The sequence below is a fragment of the Petaurus breviceps genome, unplaced genomic scaffold, assembly GCF_028583685.1.
Source record: "Petaurus breviceps papuanus isolate PSGF00001 unplaced genomic scaffold, PetGlider_PUasm1.0 209, whole genome shotgun sequence".
In the NCBI taxonomy this organism is placed as follows: Eukaryota; Metazoa; Chordata; class Mammalia; order Diprotodontia; family Petauridae; genus Petaurus; species Petaurus breviceps.
Window position 1 is genome coordinate 537,562 of NW_027185854.1, and position 21,731 is coordinate 559,292.

Here is a 21,731-nt window from a genome sequence, read left to right on the forward strand (position 1 = left end):
GATTGCCCAGGATCCTGGCAGACTTCTACCATGAGTATCTTTTAAAATATCTTTTTCTTTCTTTCAAACCGCTGACTTTTCAGCCTGACCTTAGTGAATACAGTTCTAGTGAGCCCCCAGCCTGTCTCTTCTAATCCTCAATTTTAAGAAGAAACAGATACTCAGGATGGTTCAGAGACTTGTCTAAGGTCACACAGTTACCAAGTCACTGAGTGAAGACTTGAACCTAGGCCCTTTGACTCTAGAACTGGTACTTTTTCCCACTGTACTATGTATATCTTTGTGGGTATCCTTAAACTTGAAATAGTGGTCTTAAAAATATAAAATCAGGTATTTAAAAAATATGAAATTTTCTGAAATTTCACATCAGTCATTAGTTCCCCTTCCATAACAATGGCCTTGTTGATTTTGAATGTGTACTCTCTTTGGCATCAGTCTCTCTTAAATAGCTGACTATTTGGGGGTGTATTTTTCCTGACAAACTTGCATATGCAATTCACATTAGTATTCATGGGAACCATATGCATGCATTAAGCTATGAATCTATCTGAAAGAAAAGAACTAAGTGGGATAGCAGAAAATCACTGCTCTGTAAAAACAATCCTTTTTATGGCTTAGGAGTAAAGTAAATTTGTCATATTTAATTCTACAGGTTTTTACTGAGTCCCTACTATGTGCATAGTGCTCTGTTAGGCACTGGGGGAGGGAGATGCATAAGATAGTCCCTGTCTTTTGAGGTTTTACCATCACAGGATTTCATAGTTGGAAGGGACTTGACAGGACCTCGATGATATACCTGATGAATGGTCATCCAGCCTTTGCTTGAGTAGAACCCACTACCTTCCAAGAAAGCCCTTTCTATTTTTGGATAGGCCTAATTTTTTAGAAAGTCTTTCTGGATTTCAACCCTAAACTTGCTTGTCCTCTGAGACCAAGTAGAAGAATCTAATCCCTTTCCCCTCATGATCGCCTTTCAAATACTCAAGAAAAACTAAAAAAAAAAAAAAATCCTTCCAACTTGTCTCCATTTGGTACAACCTCCAGCCTCCTCATCCTTCTCAGGACACCCCCTAGCTTATCAATGACCTCCTTTAGCTATGGTTCCTAAAACTGAACACAAGTACTCCGGATGGAATCTGACCACAGCATGGTGCCAACAGGATTATCAGCTCTTTATTCCTGGAAACTGTGACTCTGTTAAAGTAGCCTAAGCCCACATTACTTTACTTGGATGAGTGAATGAAAAAGCATTTATTAAGTGCTTACTATGTGTAAAGTATTGGGGATACAAATAGTAAAGGTAGACAGTCCCTAACCTCCCCAAGCTCTTGTTCTAATGGGGGAGACGACACATGGGGAGGCTTTTGGAAGGTCCCATGATCCTTAGGTTGCAATGGCAAAGCAGATAGTGGGAATGAATGCTTCTTTTAAGATGCTATTTCCACTGATGAAAACCATGTCTGTTTCTGATGTTGAAGCGTTGGACAGTGACAAAGACTTGGGTGGCCCCTAATTCAGTAACTGCCATCCGCTGGGTATACTGCTAGTCACCCCTGTGAAAATGGGACATATTCTGGACTATGAGAAGCTTGCAAAGAGCTCCTCTAGCTAAAATGGAGAAGGAGGAAACATGTCCAAGGCCTTCAGAGGGGAGGGGAAGGAGGGGAAGGAAGGGCCTTGCTTGGCTTCAAGGTCCTTGAAGCCAAGCAAGGCCCTTCCTTCCCTTTCCCCTCCTCACCGCCTCTCCTCTCCCCCCACTTCCCCCAAGTAGGCTCAAAAACCACACAGGTGCTCCAATTTCTAGAACTGTGAAGGGGTAGATCTCCCATAACTGGTAGACCTGGAGATTACACTCAAGTGAAAAATAAAATTAAGTGAAGATTTCCCCCTATAATACATAGTACAGATAGTTCTTTTTACAAACATTAAGCTTTCAGAATGTGATAACAGTCTATGCAATGCCCTAAATGTGTTGACCACTCATACGTGTGTATTTTTATGACATATTCAATTACCCAGAGGGAGAAAAATCTTTATAGAATGTTTCTTATATATATATATATATATATATATATATATATTTTAAAGAAATTGGGGTTAAGTAACTTGCTCAAGTGTGCCCAGATTTGATCCAGGTCATCTCGACACTGGAGCCAGCGCTCTTACTTTCTGAGCCACCTGGCCGCCCCTAAGCAACTGGGGTTAAGTAACTTGCTCAAGATTACACGGCCAGGTGTTTCTGGGTGGGTGCTAAGTGTCTGAGCCCCGGATTCGATCTCCAGGTCTTCTCAACACTGGAGCCGGTGCTCTTACTTGCTGTGCTACCTGGCCGCCCCTTGTTTCTTATATTTTATTCCTTTGACTATAAAGAAAATTAACTTGTGAGGCTTTGAAAGATTTAGGCAGAGATTCTTCTGAAAGGTTTTTTTTGTATTTGTTTTTAAAAATAAGGAACATGTTTCTTTTGCATTTTTAATCATGGATATGTATTTATGTGATTCACCAAGTGATTCACTAAGAATCACTCAGTGATTCACTAAGAATTACAACCATTGATTCCCCTGCTTTAACAGTTAAAAATTTTCCTTGACAATAATAATTTTATATAAGCATAGGATTGATAGCAACTTGCTAATAACTCATTCTATGCCAGTTTTTGATTTTTAGAATTCTATGTTCCTATAAGCATATATGTAATGGTCACTCTGGAGAAGCAGGGTAATACAGTGCCTGGAGTCAGGAAAACCTGGCTCCAAATACTGTCTCTGAGATTTAGCTGTGAGAGATCCTGGGCTACCCATCTCTCTGAACAAGAAACTCTATATGACTTTCCTACTATGTAATAGATGGGCTGTGTGATTTGTTATTAAAATGCATTCCTGTACCAATGGAAATTACTTGGGCCAAGTGATGGACAATGTCTGTATATATACATGTAAATCTCTACTTATACCTATCTATATAAATCTATCTCTATCTCTATATCTATCTATCTGAAAAACTAAGCAAAACAAATTCCCACTTTGGCCATGTTCAAGAAAGTATGTCCCATTCTGCATATTGAGTAAATTACCTCTTCTCTGCCACCAGGTGGATGGCATTCTTCATCACTCTGTGCCATATTTAGCCTGTCCAGCCATTTAGTCACTGGACAATTAAGTTGACTATGAAATTTTAAGATAAAAATCCATGGGACCATCTTTTAGGCTGTCTTTGTCTCTCCCTCTTTCCTCCATCCCTTTGTTTCTCTCTCTGTGTCTCTGTCTGTCATTAAACATATGTAATTTGGCTGCATAGGGGAGAGGATAGAGGGCTGTCCTTGGAGTCATAAATATCCTGTCGTTCAGTTTCTATCTCTGACACATACTAACAGTGAGACTGCGGCCAAAACATTTAACCTCCAGGTGCTCCTGTTAACTGACTTGAAATTACAGAGAAACTGCCTATTTGTGTCAGTGCAGGGGTTCCCAAATTACCCTGGCCTCTAAAACACATCTCAGCTCCTTGACTGGGGGATATTTGGGGGATATTTGATGTGAAATGGCAGGTGAGTCTCGAAGCTGTGCAAGAGATTCACGTGTCTATTGATTGCAACAGAAATGTCGGAGACATTCTGTAACAGCCATTGTTTTCTTCCAAATACAGGCTTCTTTTCTTATATAAACTCTTTTTGATACATATGGCATGGTTCACTTTTCAGGTGTTTTTATTTGTAGAAATTCTTTTATTTTTTTTTTAAGCAATCGGGGTTAAGTAACTTGCTCAAGGTTACATGGCCAGTTGTTTCTGGGTGTGGTGCTGAGTATCGGAGCCCGGATTTGAACCCCAGGTCATCCCGACACTGGAGCCGGTGCTCTTACTCGCTGAGCCACCTGGCCGCCCCTATTTGTAGAAATTCTAATAAAAATAGACATGGAATTTATTGATTCTAGTTGTACGTTAGTTGCTGCTTGGGACTGATAAGACTAATCAAAAGACAAGCATCATTTTGTATGCAAAGAACAGTTAAAAGATTTGTCTTTGAAGGGAAGGATGATCAGGGCTTGCATTTAGGTAGGAATGTAGCCTTTGCAAAACACATTAAATATATTATCTCATTTGATCCTTGTGAGGAAAATGAGGGTTGAAGAAATTAAGTAGGAAACCCCCTGATGCCTGCAATGATTGATGATTACAACCCTGGATCAGAGTTGACATACAGTGTTCACATTTCCAGGATGATGTATCATGAGGGGTTAGCATTGTTTGTTCTGTGTTCAGGACGTGTATACTTATTGGCTTCTTATCAGCTTTTGGCAGAACAGAGAAACAGGATGTTGCATCTCTCAGTTCAATAGAAGTGAAGGATACTGTTCAAGGAAAACTTACACCGCTCCCCCCTCCCAATTCTCAAAAATAAATTCCTGGCTGTTTCCCCACAATGCCTGGGCAGACTGGTTTCTGGTCAAGACCAATTAGCTGGTGGAGGCAGGACATGTAGCTGGACAACATTTGCACCTAGCTATTGTAATAGGGGACTGGACACTGTTGTGTGATGTCTTGGTGAGTGAGTATCTGGAAGTGTGTGATGGTGCAGAATAGGGCAGTCCTGGAAGCATTGAGAGCATGCACAGGTATTCTAAGACTATTTCTGGTCATCTTACTGTGTGGTCAAGGAAAACCTTTTAATGGGTTGCTGAGTCAGAGCTGAATGGGAAAAAAAGGGCTCCGATGTGGGAACTTGACCTCTCTTTCTTCCCTGGTGGTGAGTGAGTGTAGCAGCAAGCACCCCAAGCGTCCTCAGGGTTTGCTGCCACCACAGGTTCTTAGATCTGCTTTGATAAAGGAAAGCAACTCAAAATGGGTTAACAAGCTTACTTTAATCAGTCAAATATGTATCATTTACCTAGTTCAGGGGAAAGAGGTCAGCACCCCGAACTTCAAAGTATACAGGCAGAATTATCAAGACAGAAACAGATCAAGTGGACAGATTTCAAACTGTCCAACCATTACATCCATACCCAATCAACATCTGGGTTTCAACATCTGGGTTTTTCAAAGCCGGGGGGCTCAGGACAACGGCTTCCCAGAATCCATATCAAATCACAGAACACTTCTCAAAGTGAGCCCCAAAAACAAAGCTACACATCAGGGCTTATATAGCCTTCTCCTGGCTCAGAGAATGTAACAACCTTTTGGACCCATTGGCCAATCAAAAAGTATCAACTGAAAAACAAGCCTCCCACCCCAGGCTCCAGGTGCACTTTAGTGTAGGGGCAGGGAAGATTTTTAAATTTGCATTTCCATTACAGTGAGGTTAGGACTGCTGTAAGTTTCCAGGTGGAGAGAAGGAGGTGACTCTATCTGCCATCTCTCTCCACCTGGGCCAACGAGTGGCCATGAACACATGGCATCTCTAACTCTTAGACAAAGATGGGGAGATAGATAAATAGATATAGCATTTATTGAGTACTTACCACTGTGATAAACACTAGAAATAGAAATAACAAGCCCAAATTAGAAATCCCTGCCCTTATGGAGTTTACATTCTAGTGGTGAAAGAATGCACAAGAGGGAGATGAAGAGCTTAGGGGGTTAGTGGGGAAAGGGATAAAGTGCAGAGGCAGTCTGGGGTATCATGAGGTGGTCTGGGTTGGAAGAGAACATGATGGCTGGTGTGGGTGTGTGCTCAAATGGAGGCTTGGAGAGGACCTCACCAATCATCAAGAAGTAATAGGAGTGGGGTTGTAGGCCAGCGTGAGAAGAAGGCTTCGGGAGCAGAGGTAGAGAGGTGTCTGGGGCGTCATAGGCCTGCCTGGGTTTGGTCTTTCCTGATGTTAGTGGGAATGAATGTTGAGGGGTGGCTGAGCCTCAGAAGGTTGGTGGAGTCACTGGAGGTCCTGCATCTGGAGTCTGTAGCAGATAAGCTGGGAGAGCAGCGTCTGAGCTTGGTGAGGGGCCCACCAACCACAAACAAGCAAGGGAGCAATTTGGCCATCAGCTATGCCACATTTGGAGTGAGGCTGGTGAGAGGAATTATAGTTACCCCTTTAACTCTGAGCCTGCCCTCCTCAGGAGCCAAAGTGTGCAAGGGAGAAGTATGTGTAGACATTGATAATTTGTTTATACAGACATATCCATCCATATATCTCCATTATCTGACAGAGAGCACAAGTGGACAATTTGTACCCAAAATGAAACCTGAGAAGGAGAGTAGGCCAGAAAGCTATCAGGAAATGACAAAGCTCTTTTAATGACCCCAAAACTTCTCCCTTTCGTGCCTACTTAAAAATCATGCTGCAATAAAGTCTCTTATAGTCCGTTAAAATAATCATAGAAATCTCTAGATCTTTGTAAAACCTGATCATATGATCATATCATTAAGATCTGTAAAAGTGTTTTCTTATGTATTTTTTTCTTTTTTACTGTAAACTGTATTGGTACTGAAGAAGAAAGAAAAAGCCCTGAACAGCAAAAAGTAAAAAGGGTAGGCAATTATCCAGTTAGTTTAGGTAATTCAGTCCCTAATTAGATACGCTTTTCATTTGCCTGAATTTTCCATTTATTGCCTAAATAGCTTAAATTGAATGTTAAATCGAATGCTGGCTCTCCCGCTATATTCCTTGATCAAGAAAGAGATTGGACATAAGCTTTAATGTATTGGATTTCTCCCTTTCTTGGTCCCCCAGGTGCCCAATTCATTAATTCCTTCTCTGAAATCCCCCCAAAGTGACTGTCCTGCCTCTTCCTGTAGGGAAAGTGTTTAACCAGAGGCTGGGTAACCACTCATCAGCGGTGATTTAATAGAAAGAGTTTCCACACCTGGGAGAGTATTGGACTGGATAATCTCTCAAGACCCTTCTAAGACCCTCAGATTCTATGATTCTCTGTTTTGTCAGCATGTAGTGGAAATACAAAAGCCTTTGCTGCGTGAATAGACCAGGATTGTCCAGGAAAAGGAAGATCGCCTCTGACCTTTGCCTACTGGTCAGCTCAACGGCTGTGCACATCTGAAGGGTTTATAGAAATGTGCTAAATGGGCTCCATCCAGGGGGGACAAGATAACACTGTATGTAGTATCTGTATCCCAGGAGCGTTCTGAGGGTCAAGTGTGAGCAGGTCTTTGCTAAAGTCTATGTAGGTGTCTGTGGCAGCTAGGGGGCGCCATAGTGCATGGAGTGCCCAGCCTGGAGTCGGGAAGAACTCAGATATAACCTCAGACACTTATTAGCTGTGTGACCCTGAGTAAGTCACTTAACCTCTGTCTGCCTCAGTTTCCTCAACTATACAATGGGGATAATAATAGCACCTACCTCCAGGGCTGTTGTGAGGATCAAATGAGATTATTTGTAAAGTGCTTCGCACAGTGTCCGGCTTGTAGCAGCAGCAGCAGCAGCAGTAGTAGTAGTAGTAGTAGTAGTAGTAGTAGTAGTAGTAGTAGTAGTAGTAGTAGTAGTAATAGCAGTAGTTGTAGTAGTAGTAGTAGTAGTAGCAGCAGTAGTAGCAGTAGTTTGTCCTTCCTTCTCAAAGAGGACCAATGACATAAGAAGCATGATCTCTTGACTTGCAAGTGGATTGTATTTAAGTGAGGCAGGGCTGTGCAAAGTCATCAGCCTCACTCTCTCCTCCTGTGTCATGTGAGTATAGTGACAGAAAATAGGTCAGAATGACTGGAGATGATCCCAAAAGCAATGGGACATGATGGCAAAGACTGGAGAGTCAGAAGCTCACCTGGGAAGGGAATGGAACATGGCAAGCCTGGGCCCATACCCTAAATGGAGGGCCTGGGAGGACCTGACCAAAGGGAGAAGGCAGCTGGCACGGCAGAGGGATGTTCCAGGGTGAGAACAAATACATAAATGCAGTCTATGTGTGTATATCTACACATGTACATGCATTTACATATACATGTGAGTACACATGTATATATTTGTGTGTGTGTGTGTGTGTGTATAATTGCAGCTTTCTTCCTCTCACACACCTTCCCCTCCCCAGTACATACAGATATCCTTTGCCTACTGCTATTGGACCACGTGTGAGTTGGGAGCTCTGGGGTGGCCAGCTCCTGGTCATGTATGACTCATCTGCTGAGAATCTGCTAATTGTTTGCTGATGCCTAGAAGACCTGGTGATATATCACTCCCAGGTAACGTACCTGGGAGAAGAAGAGGCAAAACTATCAGTTCCATTTTTTTTTTCCAACCTAGAATCCAAGGATAAACAGCAAATGGTCAGATTTTTTTTTTTAATTTCTTTTCCCAATTACATGTAAAAGCACTTTTTAACATCATTTAAAAAAATGTTGAGTTTCAAATTCTCATCCTCCCTCCCTCTCTCCTTCTCCATTGAGAAGGTAAGCATTTTGAGAGAGGTTATACATGTGGAGGCTTGCAAAACATATTTCTATATTAGTCATGTTCTGAAAGAAAACACGGAAAATGGTCAGTTTTTAAAACACAAAGGAGAAAATCATGCATGAAATCTGTTTTCGATCTGTCGTAACCTCCCATTTATCTGTACCTCAAATAGGGAAGGCTCAAGTAACTGGAACTTTTCTATGCTCTGGATGGCTAGATCTTCATTTCATCTAATGGTAAGTAAACCAGTTGCTACCAGGGATTTCTTTGAAGAGGCGTGTTATAGGGTCAGGACAGATTAAGCACAATGTCTTATACCCTTTACATCTACAGGGCTGTGCAAGGACAATTGAGGTTCAGATAAGAGCCCTGAGTCACTGCAGGATCCTAAATTGCTATCAAAGAAAGACTTCATTATATGTACCATAGAATGTCAGTGGTTTATTTGGATTTAGATTAATTGAATGGTTTAACTGAATCTTAAATTTAAAATTTTATTGTAGCTGAATTCTTTGAAAACTGATTATCCACAGAGGGTAATTCTCAGTTAATCAGAATATTCAAGGAAATTGAATGAGACTTCACTGTATTTTCTTTCCAGGTTCTGAATTTCACATTAGTCTCTCCTGATAGGTTGATTTAGCATGCAGTAGAATTCTTCCTTGAGGATTTGGCTTGTTTCAAAAAGCAAGGTAGGGAGCCAGCGTGATAAGATTAATATTGAAAACTAGGACTGTTCTATACTCAGCAGCCTCCAGGCTGGTCTTCCAACTGGGTCCCAGGAATAGCATGGTAAAAAAAGACTGTGGTGAGCTCAGACTTGGCCTCTCTCTCAGAGCTGCTACAGTTAACTTTTATATTGTCAGTCTTTGCCTTCATAGATCATATGGATCACAGATCCTCTGGACAAGCTCCTTCATTGTATAGAAGTGGCCCCTCTTACCTGTCTGATCACTCCTTTTCAGTGTCTGTGGCTGGCTCTTCATCCAAATCACATCCACTAACCCTGAATGCCCCCCAAGGCTCTATCCTGGTCCCTCTTCTCCTCTCCCTTTTTACTACTTCATTTGCTGATCTCATCAGCTCCCATTAATTCAATTAACATCACTATGCTAGTGATTCTTAAATCTGCCTATCCTGCCCTAACTTCTCTGTTGCCAATTGGATATTTTGGATGTGATGTCCTGTAGTCATCTTAAACTCAACATATCCCAACCTGAACTTCTTATCTTTCTCCCCTCCCCAAACCTTCCCTTTTTCCTATGTGTTCAGTTGTGTCTGAGTCTTCGTGACCCCATCTAGGATTTTCTTGGCAGAGATGCTGGAGCAGTTTGCCATTTCCTTCTCCAGATCATTTTACAGATGAGGAAACTGAGGCAAACAGCGTCAGATGACTTGCCCAGGGTCGCATAGCTAGGAAGTGTCTGAGGTGAGATTTGAACTTAGGACTTAACTTCTTAACTCCTCTATCTACTGCTCAATAAATCATTTATAAACATTACTTTGTTAAAAAAATGAAACAGCCCAACTTTTATTCAATTTATGTGCCATGAGGAGCCAGCACAATCCATTTCACTCTGCTTTGAGACAATTTTTTCTTTTATTTGTCTTTCTAAATATCCATTCCTATTTCCCTTGGAAGCTAGAATTTCAGTAAAGAAGTCAAAAGGACAGTAGTCAACATTAGCAGCATTTTTTTTTCTATCACTTTCTTAAGTCCAGACAACCAATAAAATAATGAATCCAGTCTGATCTGTAATGGCCACCTATTTCTAAGGTGTAGACGTTCATACAGAAAATTTCAGGATGGTCTCTGTAAGAGCCGGCTCCAGCCCAGCTGTGGTTGTGTGTGTGCTCGTATGCAGAGGCTCATGCCTCCAGAAAGTTATTTTTTAGATTCATAAGACCCAATCTCATTTTACAGTTGAGGAAACCGAGGCCCAGGTAGGTACATATCACCTTTCCCAAGCTCACACAGAGGGGGATTTGAACTTGTCATTCAGAGTGAGTGTTCTTTCTACTCGCCAAAGAGACATCAAAGTGCTGAACAAACAAAAATGTAACATCTTTGGGAAAAGATTTTCCATCATTTATTTATTTTTGCCTTATTTCGTTTCTATGCAAATGTAATTTCTAGGAGTTATCACAAACCACGTGTGTTTTCTGTCCCTTTTCAAGGTGTAACTTTCTGCACAACGGAACACTGTCTGAATCACTCCTTCTGAAATCCTCTTGTCTGACTTTTATCTTTTTAATGTTTTTCAGTCAGAGCCAAATCAGGCATTATCTTTTGCAAAAGGGAGATTCAAAGGTGGTGATTCGTAATCCAGGATATAGATGGAAGGAGGGAAAACAATAGCATTTACAAACCACCTAATATATCAAGTGCTCAATGTGCTTTATGTGATATCTCAGAGGGATTGGCAGATTCTGCCTCCAGTCTTTAGTCTGTGAGTTGGGAGTTTTCTTGAAAGCTTGGCTCTGTCTCTGGGAGCTCAGTCTTATGCTTTGAGTCCTGGGCTTATCACGAAGTGTACATTTCTTCGAGTACAATACTAATAAAGGGGTCCTGGAAGAAAGCGTGCATAACCATTGCATAGTTATACTGCCCTCACATTCTCTGCTATTCTAAAAATAACTGAAGAGCCAGCATCCCAGGGCACAGGGGCCCCCAGGCAAACCTTCAGGGTTTCAGGATTGCATGTGAATTGAATCTTCTCACAATTGTATAATTAAGAGGCTGGGTTAAGATTAAAAGACCAACATATATATAAGGAAAATGAACTTGTAAGGAGGAAAATGCTTCAGACAAGCCCCTGGGACACTATACTTGTTAAGAATTCCCCTGGGATCATTCCCCAAAGAGAAGGGGGGCTTCTTTTCTGTTCTCTCTAAGCTCTACCATGTCCATAAGAAATTTAGCTCTTTCCCAAGGCAGATAACCACTCTCCAAAACATGTGGATTCTGCATCTCTACTCTATGAACACCAGAAAACCACAGTGTCAGCAGTGCTAATAACAGCCAGCATTTATAGAGTGCTTTACCAATATTATAACAAGCAACCTGGTGAGGTAGGTGCTATTATGGTCCCTCTTTCACAAACGAGGAAACTCAGGGTGGGAGTGCCTGAACTTCCAAAGGTAGGACAATTAGTCAAAGTCTTAAGCAAGATTCACACTCAGGTCTTCTTGAATTCATGTCCAGCCCTCTAGCCACTATAACTTCTAGGTACTTCCTCAATAACGGATCATTCACAGATGAGGAACAGAAGAAAACAGAGTTAAGTGACTTGCCCAAGGTAACACAGTTATTAAGTGTCCAAGGTCAGATCTGAACTCAGGATGATGAATCTTTGTGACTCCAGGCCTGGGGCTCTGTGCTGTATGGCATCACCTAGCTGCCCTTAGACATAATTAGCAGAAACATTTACTAAGATGGCAGAGTCTATAGTCACAACAACAGCTAAACAAAATTTTCCCATAAAACTGGAGTGTCCTTTCCCAATATTGGTTGGAAGAACAGACACTCACATAGAAATATCTTAGTAGAGAGCACACTTCTGGAATACAGGTGGACAAGGCTATTCATACAGCCCATGGCACAGGGCCCCAATGCCTTTTCATTCCTCAGGGAGTCCTTAGGTAGCTTGGCCTGGGGGCAGTGTCTCTGTTGAGTATGGGTTGCTTTTCAAAAGGTCACTAAGAATTCCAAGAGCCAAGATGGTGGTAAATCACTATAACTCTCCCATATTCACCTCCAAACAACCATTAAATAGCACCCCAAAACAAATCCTGGAATGTAGAACCAGCACAAAAATGAGATGAAACAATCTTTTAGCTCAAGAAACTCAGAAGATTGACAGGAAAGGTCTGTTTCACTTGAGTAGAAGGGGAGTGCAGTCCTGGACAGCAAGTGTCCCAGCAAGGGATCACAGCAAATCAGCAGGAGATCTTGTGCTCCAGGGCAGTGGAGCAGGCAGACACCAACACCAGGACCTCCCACATGCTTCAGCATAACCAGAGGAACAGGCAGACTCCAGCTCTGAGAACCCATATGTGCTTCAGCATAGCTCTGGGCAAACAGGTAGTCTCCAGTGGCCAGACCTCCACATGCTACAGTATAGCCCCAGGGAAACACCCCACAGAAATAGCGCCTCAGCACACAACAGACACTAGCAGCAGGACCCTGGTTCATCACCAGGTAAGCTGCCAGACCCCTCTGGACTCCAGTAGTCACACCCCACCCCCTCAGTGATGCACCAGACACAAGGGCTCCCTGTGGACCTCAGTGCAGCACCAGGTAAACAGCCAGGACCCAAGAAGCCAGAGACAATGCCCCTTCTACCCTGGGAACAGAGCTCAGTGTAAAAGAAAGGAAAAAGGCCAGAAAAGATGAGCAAAAACCAACAATAACAAAAAGAATTGAACCATAGAAAGTTATTTTGGTGTCAGGGAGGCTCAAGACACAAACTCAGAAGAGGACACCAATGTCAGATCTCCAAAGAAAAATGGGAAGTGGTGTCAAGCCCAGAAAGAACTCATGGAAGAGCTGAAAAAAAAGCTTAAAAATAATACGAGAGGTAGAAGAAGAATGGGGAAAAGAAATGAGAGGGATGCAAAAGGATTATGAAAAAAGAGTCAACAGCTTGGAAAAAGAAAACAACTCCTTAAAAAGTAGAATTGGCCAAATGGAAAAGAAAATATAAAAACTAGCTGAAGAAAACAACATCTTAAAAAATAGAATTGGGCAAGTGGAAGTTAAGGACTCTACGAGACATCAAGAATCAATCAAACAAATTCAAAACAATGAAAAAATAGAAAAAAATATAAAATACCTCATTGGAAAAAAACAACTGAACTGGCCTGGAAAATAGATCCAAGAGAGATAATGTCAGAATCACTGGATTACCCGAAAGCCATAATCAAAAGAAGAAACTGGACAGCATCTTTCAAGACATTATCAAGGAAAACTGCCCTGATGGCCTGGAACCAGAGTGCAAAATAAATAGGCTTTGAAAGAATCCACTAATTGCCTCAGGAAAGAAATCCCAAAATAAAACTCGAAGGATCATTATAGCCAAATTAAAAGAGCTAGGATTACAATCAAGAATAACCTACTTGGTGAAATTAAGCATAATATTTCAAGGGAAAAAATGGTGATTCAATGAAATAGAAGTATTTCAAGCTTTTATAAGGAGAAGACCAGAATTGAAGAAAAAATTTGTTCTCTGATACAAGACCCAAGAGAAGCCTAAAAAGGGAAAAGAAAATGTAAGGAATTCAAAGGAACTCAATTGTCTACATCCTTGCATGGGAAAATGATACCTGTATTTTTTTTTTTTAGCAATCAGGGTTAAGTAACTTGCTCAAGGTTACACGGCCAGGTGTTTCTGGGTGGGTGCTAAGTCTCTGAGCCCTGATTCAATCCCCAGGTCATCCCGACACTGGAGCCGGTGCTCTTACTTGCTGTGCTACGTGACCACCCCGATACCTGTATTTCTAAAGGCCACCAAGGGTAAAACCAATCCTTTGGCCAGACAATGGCTACTTGCCCTCTAATTCCAGCAAGCTTGAGGAAAGAACTTCACAGTTCACCAAATGGGGACAGAGTGTAGACACTTCATTGCCCTTCATTTAAGACCTTAACACTTTGTTCTCTCTGTTATTTGCCCCTTGCATTTTACAATTTCATCAGTTGAAAGGTGAGGGGCAGGGAGCCTCAATTAATTGTAGAGTCCTCATCTACTCTCCCCCGTTATTACTTTAATGTAAGGAGTACGTTAACATTCTTCTTTTAATTTATTAGTATTAGCCTATGCTGTCTTCTTTGATATGGGGCTAAAAACTGGAGCTCACTCCTACTTTGTATGACTTTTTCTCCAAGAGCAAAAATAAAAATTATAAAATGCATGAACAATCCTTAAACTCTTCTTCCTCATTTGTTTATAAAAACAGAGACTTTGGCCTTGATCGCCATCGAGTAAATTAAAATGTGTTTGGTTTTTAACAAATACAGCATGAATTTCACAAGTTTTGGATTTCATAACAGAGCAAAACTCATTAACTAAGGGTAGTAATTCAAGGCCAAAAGCTTCTGTTGAATAGGCAATTACCTTTGGAAAATAACTGTAAGCTGAAGACTGATTCCTGAAATTGCTCAGGATATTTGCCTGTTTGGGTTTTGGGGCTGTTTTTTTTTTTTTATATAAGTTCAGGATTGATTATAGGCAAAACTATGAAGAAGAAAAAAATTCTTTACTATCTCTTCATCCTCTGTTCCATATCCCTTCTTTTTTTTTGATGCCACTTTCCCTCAGGCTACAGAAAACCCTAATCCTTCTCCCCTGAAATGTCCCTTGTTGTAGGGTTTACCCACTAGTCTCTTCACTCCTTTGTCCTCTATCTAAACTAACCTGCCCTCTAGCTTTATTCCTCTGGTCCCTACTAGATAAATAAATAACTAGTTAATCTGATCAATTTGTGTTAAGGTGTTAGGCAACTAGGTGGCACAGTGGATAGAGTGGTGGCCTTGGAGTCAGGAGACTCATCCATCTTGTGTTTCAAATCTGGCCTCAGACACTTACTAGCTGTTTGACCCTGGGCAAGTCACTTAACCCTGACTGCCTCAGTTCCTCATCTGTGAAATGAGAAGGAAATGGCAAATTATTCCAGTATCTTTGCAAAGAAAACCCCAAAAGGGGTCATGAAGGGTCAGACATTACTGAACAAGTTACATTCAGATAATGGCTTAATGAATTATTCTTCCCATATTTACTTGTATTTTAATTGTGGCCTTCAGAGTTTTATTCCAAAGGAAGGAGGGTGGTGGGAATATCAGGTTCTGTCCAGGATTGACTTCCTTTGTATCTCGGTATGTGGTCATCATAGACATCTTTCTCTTTTGTTTTCAAGTTTCAAATAGTCTTAAGTTTGCATTTTCCTCATATATCTCACCACCAAGGCTTCTCACCTCAAACTCAAGATAACCTTCCCTTCCCTTCCCTAAGTACAAATCATAAACAGATTCTATTTTGATCTCTCCTGTGATTCTTCCATTTCCTAAGACCTTAATTTAGAAAGACCAAGGTCACCTACTTTATCCCAGGCCATCTTCGGTCATCTTGACTTTTGTCTTGCCACTGGACTTTGATGATTCTGGAGGAGAGAGTGAGGCTGACAACTTTGCCCAGCCCTGCCTCACTTAAATCCAATTAATGTGCAAGTCAAGACATCACCCTCCTAATGTCATTGGTCTTCTTCCAGGACGAGGAAGAACAGTATTTCCCATTCCACATTCTCAGCTTTGCCACTATGGCAGATGACTCTTAATAATACCACCTGAATTTAGGGAACCATCTCCATTTATTTCCAACATTTTCCAGACTATTGGGGGGAAAATAAGGAAGAGGAAAAGTGAAATCAATGGCCCATGTCTCTTTTTTCTCCCAAGGTTCTCAGATCTGTACTTTGTGTAGGCATGTTCAGTAGCATGTATGTTCTCTGAAGAAAGTTACTGACTTGTTTATGTCTTTGCACATAGTAGGCCTTTGGGAAATATTTGTGGAATTATTTTTTTTAAACTAAAAGCAAGGAATTTTCCTTATGAAGGAAGGACCTTCTTAGGAATTCCCTTTCTGTTGGTCCCACTAAACCTGAATCTTTTAAACTTGAAGGTTTCCCCACCTTTTGATTGATCTTAATTAAATGGGTAGAATTATATGCTTGGTTTTTTTTTTTCTGTGACAGAGTAGCTTCAGAGGGAGCTTTGATAAAGAACTATATTTAAGTCTTTTTTGATGAAAAACTCTCCTTTGGTAGCATTAGGTCAGGATAAGCCACGTTTTCAGCCCTTAGAACCTTCTAGCTAAGTAATGGCCAGGGCCTAGGCATAGGACTAGACAGATAAAGACAATAAGAACAGGATTGAGAAGGGAGGAGTGGGAGAAAGCAAGAAAGGAGGGGAAAAGGTAAATGGAGACAAAACCAGAATTATACATGGTGGGGAATGATGGAGAGCCACCACCACTCCAGGGCCACTCAGGGGCACACTGTTACTGTGAATTTGCAGTCTCAGGATTCTGTGATTAATTGACTGCAGCTTGACTTAGAGCTCTGCAGTAGATTTTTCAAAGAGAATTCTTTAGGGCTGAGGTTGTGAAGATGGCACTTAAAAATTAATACTAATGACCTAGTAATTGTTTAATGGATTTTCAATGAAAAGAGTGCACTGAATTATAGGGAAAGTGGCATGGAGGTGCCGCTGATCACTATTGTTTGGCATTGATTTGCTTAGATTTCTAATTCTGATAATTAGATCAAGAAACATTTATTTGTACATCATTGATGGTTATCCTAGCAGTAACAAAATCCCCATTTGTTATGTCAATAATTATTTGCATGTCTTAGTGTTTAGACAAAATTGTTCTCATGGACTTTTGGGCTCCACTTTTCTACATTTATGCTATAGGAAGGCACAGGATTCAAATCCCACCTTGGGCATTTATCTGCAGCATGCCCTGAGGGAAGTCCTTCATCTCTCTGTCCCTCAGTTTCCTTACTGGAAAATGGGAAGGGGAGGGGAGATAGACTCAATAACCTCTAAGACACCTTCTACCTCTAAATTTGTGGTCCGAGGCTATAAGTCATGAGTTCATAGAGATCCTTCAAACATTCCTCCCTCTATTCAGTGTACCTGGGTGACCTGTGGACAGTTAGTTTGATTTCCTTGGCCTTTAGTTTTCTGTACAAACTTAAGGTAACTCTTTGAGACTCATTTTTCAGATGCCTTCAGAGGAGTTCTTCACAAGCAGACCTCCTATATAGAGGAAGCCACTCTTTGAGCTAACTAGCCCATAATGAAATGTAAACTTTAGCAGACTGAACTGACCCCAAAATAGCTTTTAAAACCCTGCAGAGCCTAGCCTGTGGGAAGTTTAGGTGGTAGGTTTCATCTTTTCTTTATCTTATCCATTTTACTTTGCTTTGTATAATCAGTAGATTACAATAAATATTTGTCGGCTGAAAAATGGCTTATCATTGGTGATAAGGAATCCTAGGAAGAAAATGAGGTCAAATGGTATTTGCCATGGGATGGAGGAATAGCTTTTTGTTCAGGCCTGTTATTTTGGAGACACCAACTCTTTACCTTTTTTTTTCCCTACTAAACAAATTTTCACATTAGTCATGCTAAACAGAAGTATTATAACGAATAGGAAAAACCATGAGAAAGAAAAAAACACAAAATAAAACAAAACAAAAAATAAAATAGTCTGCTTCGTTCTGCATTCTGACTCCATAGTTCTTTCTCTGGATGTGACTGGCATTTTCTATCATGTGTCCTCTGGAATTGTTTTAGGTCTTTGCATTGCTGAGAAGGGCTGAGTCTATCAAAATCAGTCCTCACACACTATGGCAGTTACTGTGTACAATATTCTCCTGGTTCTGTTCCCCTCATTCAGCATCAGTTCATACAAGTCTTTTCAGACTTTTCTGACATTTCTCTGAAATCTTCCTGTTCATCATTTCTTTTCTTAAAGCAATCGGGGTTAAGTAACTTGCTCAAGGTTACACGGCCAGTTATTTCTGGGTGTGGTGCTGAGTATCTGAGCCTGGATTTGATCCAGGTCATGCCAACACTGGAGCCCGTGCTTTTACTTGCTGAGCCACCTGGCCTCCCCTAAGCAATTGGGGTTAAGTAACTTGCTCAAGGTTACATGGCCAGGTGTTTCTGGGTGGGTGCTAAGTGTTGGAGCCCGGATTCGATCCCCAGGTTTTCCTGACACTGGAGCTGATGCTCTTACTCGCTGTGCTACCTGGTCACCCCAGTGTTCATCATTTCTTATAGCACAATAGTATTCCATTATATTCATATACCACAATTTGTTTAGCCATTCACCAATTGATGTGCATCCCCTTGATTTCTAGTTCTTGGCCACCACAAAAAGAGCTGCTATAAATATTTTTGTACATGTGGGTGCTTTTCCCTTTTTTATGATTTCTTTGGGATACAGTCCTAGAAGTGGTATTGCTGGGTCAAAGGGGATGCACATTTTTATAGCCCTTTGGGCATAGCTCTAAATTGCTCTCCAGTATGGTTGGATCAGTTCACAGCTCCACCAACAATGAGTTAGTATTCCAACTTTCCCACATCTTCTCCAACATTTATCATTTTCCTGTTAGCCAATCTGATAGGTGTGATGTGGTACCTCAGAGTTGTTTTGATTTGCATCTCTCTAATTAATAGTAATTTGGAGCATTTTTTTCATATGACTATAGATAGCTTTAATTTCTTTCTCTGAAAACTGCCTGTTCATATCCTTTGACATTTATCAGTTGGGAAATGCAACTCTTTACTTTAAAAAAAAACCTTTTAATAAGAAATTTGTCTTCTTCTTGCTAAAATTACTTGTTTTACATGATTTGGTAAAAAGTTCAGAGGATTTTTGACATATTTCTTAATTCTTCATTTTTGTTGTTCAGTCATGTCCTACTTTTCATAGCCCCATTTGGGGTTTTCTTGGTAAAGATATTGGAGTTGTTTGCCATTTCCTTCTCCAGCTCATTTCATAGAAGAGGAAACTGAGGCAAACAGGGTTAAGTGACTTTCCCAGAAGCATCTGAAGCTGGATTTGAACTCAAGAAGATGAGTTTTCCTGACTCCAAACCTTGCACTAAATTTTCATTGTGCAATAACAAATCACATAAGATAGTAAACACATCTTTGAAAAACAATAATCATTTCCAGGTCTCATCTTGATTATACCTAAATGTTTTTAATGGGATTTAAAACAGGTGAGGAAATTGAGGGAACTGAGGGGATTGGAGCTGCAAGTAGTTAATTGTGGGATTTGAGTGACCAAGATTCCATCTTGTGACTCAATTCTGGAGCTAGCTCAGTTCCCTTTCTATTCAATTATGGGTCTAGCCCAACTTTTATCTTGTGAGAATACTTTGTTTAATTGTGGGAATTGGGGAAAAACCTTATTGCATTTTTTAAACCTAGCCTTGTGTGGTTGGGAAATTGAACCACCTTTGTTGGCTGCTTAGAGACCCTTAACCATGGACCTAGGTTATGCTGACTAGAAACCCAGTTGCACCCAAAGATTGATGCAAGTAATTTTCTCACAATTGTATATCTCAAGCAACCCATGAGTCTTATATGAAAACTGACCCTCTACTGATCAGTCATTTATTGTTCCCATGTTCCTTTGATTGTATACAGACATTGAGGGGAGTGGGACACCTCTTTTTCTGATTTCAGTGAATTGTACCTGTTCACTCTCCCCTCCCCAAACTGTAAAGTTGTATATACTTGGATGCATCATATTACCTGATGTTGTATTGTTTCCTTTTAATTGATTGACCTTATCTGATCAATGGTTTTTAATGTATAAAAGTCTATTTCCCCTTGCATTTGTGATGCAGGCCTAACTTGAGGACAGTTACCTGTCCCAGTTTGTTGGGAAGTTGTCATGCGTTGCTTAATAAATTGATATAGTCTTTGTTTCCTCAGTTATTTCATCTTTCACCTGCCACACAGGCAAGTTACCAAGTTATTGAAACAGGTTTTTCTCTACTTCTTAGATAAATTTCTTAACCTTTTGTGACATGTGGCATGATGCAAAGTTACTTTGCAATATTCCATCTCCATTTATGAATTCTGCAATTTTAGTTGATAATAATATAGTAATTCTCCTTTTCAGCATATCAATACACTTAACACACTTTTGCAATAGAGGAAAAAAAATCCCCCAAACATATTTTGGTATGAATGTTTTAACAGTCTGATAAAGATATCTCAATCTTATAGGCTTTCCTGGACTTCTGATAATGACTTTCGTATAGCCTTAAATGAAAAAATTAGTTTCATCAGTAATATTTACCTTGTTTGTTTCTTTTTTAGGCAATCAGGGTTAAGTGACTTGCCCAGGGTCACATAGGTAGTAAGCATCTGAGGTTGGATTTGAACTCAGGTCTTCCTGACTTCATCTATCTACTATACCACCTAGCTGCATCCCCCCCCCCCCCTATATTTTTTTTTAACAATCTCTAGTACTTCAATCTTCGCACTATCTTGCCCATAAAGTTGCATTGATCCAAGTTCTCAGGTCCTTCAAAAGTTGTTTTTCTTTATAATTTTGTTGTTCATGTATAAATTGTTCTCTAGGTTCTACTCAATTCACCCTGCATCATCGGTTCATACTACTCAGTATTCTTTGTAATCATCTCTTTTTCATAATTTTTTTTCTTAACTTAAATTTTATTTTTTTATTCTGAAATTTAGCACCGAAAAAAGAATATTTCCATAGGCATGGAAGCACACAAAAAAGAGGATTGCATGCAAAATCTTGACTCTCTATTCCACACTGCTTGCTTTAAAAAAATGTTATAAATTACATCTGTTGTTTTCAAAACCATCTTGCTATCTCTGCTTCCTTCAGAGCTTCCTTTTGCATATTTTTAAAATATGTCCAGTGGTTCCCCCCTTTTCTGCATCACTGTTGTTCCCTCTTTTCTCATTGCCCCCTCTCCCCAATTATAAACTGAGAAAAAAAAAACAACCCTGTAACAAAGAAGTGTAGTCTAGCCACATGTACCATACAGTGGTCATGTCCCAAACTACAAATCTTCACTAGTTCTCCAGTCTCCTGGAAGCAATTTGCTGTTGTCTTTCGTGTAGATAACATTTTAGCGAAGTGACAGTGTTCTGACTTGCCAGACTTCTCATTATACTCTCCCCTCATTTGAAAATTTTGCCATCCTCCATAAACAGGCAGGGATGCATTCTGAATGCCTTGTTCATGCCTTTAACCCAGAATGGTTCTCTGGAGTTTCTAAGAAGAAATAAACATCATTCTTTCACTTGCTTCCCCAGTGTCATACAGGAAAGAATCTCAAAATAGTTAAGGAGTCACAATCTCGTATAATCTCACAAGTACAAGCAAAAATCACAATTATCCCCAAGTGCACAGTTTTGCAATTTCAATGAGCATTTTACAAAGCTTAGTGAAGATTACTGCTTGCTAAGTACTCAATAAATACCTGATTCCATGATAGAATGGTCTTCTTAAACCTACTAGCAAAAAGAAAAGAAGCAAAGATAAAGATAATTGATTTACAATCTTAGGAGGAAACCTGATCCATGCAGAACTTTCTAGATCACACAGAGCTCTTGTCTCTAGGGATTTGGGAACCAGGGTCAACTAAACATCTCTTTCTCACTCTCAGATGAAAAATGAATTGTCCTGGTTGAACACTCTTCCATGATTCCATCATGGAATAAGGTGATCAAGAGGGGAGCTGTATAACATTTTCTATGTGTTTCTGTCTACAAAGGGCACAAGAATATTTCTCAATAGGTCCTTGTATAATAGGTGGTCCCCTGAGAAGTCTGGG